Genomic DNA, 1,627 nt, shown 5'->3' with positions numbered 1-1,627 from the left:
TACTTTATACTTCTATATACTTTATACTTCTATATACTTCTTTATACTTTATACTTCTATATACTTTATACTTCTATATACTTCTTTATACTTTATACTTCTATATACTTTATACTTCTATATACTTCTTTATACTTTATACTTCTATATACTTCTTTATACTTTATACTTCTATATACTTCTTTATACTTTATACTTCTATATACTTCTTTATACTTTATACTTCTATATACTTTATACTTCTATATACTTCTTTATACTTTATACTTCTATATACTTTGTACTTCTATATCTTTATACTTTATACTTCTATATACTTCTTTATACTTTATACTTCTATATACTTCTTTATAATTTATACTTCTATATACTTTATACTTCTATATACTTCTTTATACTTTATACTTCTATATACTTCTTTATACTTTATACTTCTTTATACTTCTTTATACTTTATACTTCTATATACTTCTTTATACTTTATACTTCTTTATACTTCTTTATACTTTATACTTCTATATACTTCTTTATAATTTATACTTCTATATACTTTATACTTCTATATACTTCTTTATACTTTATACTTCTATATACTTTATAATTCTATATACTTCTTTATACTTTATATTTCTATATACTTCTTTATACTTTATACTATATACTTCTTTATACTTTATACTTCTATATACTTCTTTATACTTTATACTTCTTTATACTTCTTTATACTTTATACTTCTATATACTTCTTTATACTTTATACTTCTATATACTTCTTTATACTTTATACTTCTATATACTTCTTTATACTTTATACTTCTTTATACTTCTTTATACTTTATACTTCTTTATACTTCTTTATACTTTATACTTCTATATACTTCTTTATACTTTATACTTCTATATACTTCTTTATACTTTATACTTCTATATACTTCTTTATACTTTATACTTCTATATACTTTATACTTCTATATACTTCTTTATACTTTATACTTCTATATACTTCTATATACTTTATACTTCTATATACTTCTTTATACTTTATACTTCTATATACTTCTTTATACTTTATACTTCTATATACTTCTTTATACTTTATGCTTCTATATACTTCTTTATACTTTATACTTCTATATACTTCTTTATACTTTATACTTCTATATACTTCTTTATACTTTATACTTCTATATACTTCTTTATACTTTATGCTTCTATATACTTTATACTTCTATATACTTCTTTATACTTTATACTTCTATATACTTCTTTATACTTTATACTTCTATATACTTTATACTTCTATATACTTCTTTATACTTTATACTTCTATATACTTCTATATACTTTATACTTCTATATACTTCTTTATACTTTATACTTCTATATACTTCTTTATACTTTATACTTCTATATACTTCTTTATACTTTATGCTTCTATATACTTTATACTTCTATATACTTCTTTATACTTTATACTTCTATATACTTCTTTATACTTTATACTTCTATATACTTTATGCTTCTATATACTTCTTTATACTTTATACTTCTATATACTTCTTTATACTTTATACTTCTATATACTTCTTTATACTTTATACTTCTATATACTTCTTTATACTTTATA

Source organism: Penaeus vannamei, chromosome 22 (assembly GCF_042767895.1).
Source record: "Penaeus vannamei isolate JL-2024 chromosome 22, ASM4276789v1, whole genome shotgun sequence".
Classification (NCBI taxonomy): domain Eukaryota; kingdom Metazoa; phylum Arthropoda; class Malacostraca; order Decapoda; family Penaeidae; genus Penaeus; species Penaeus vannamei.
The sequence above is the reverse complement of the archived record's forward strand: the minus strand, read 5'-3'. Positions refer to the sequence as shown.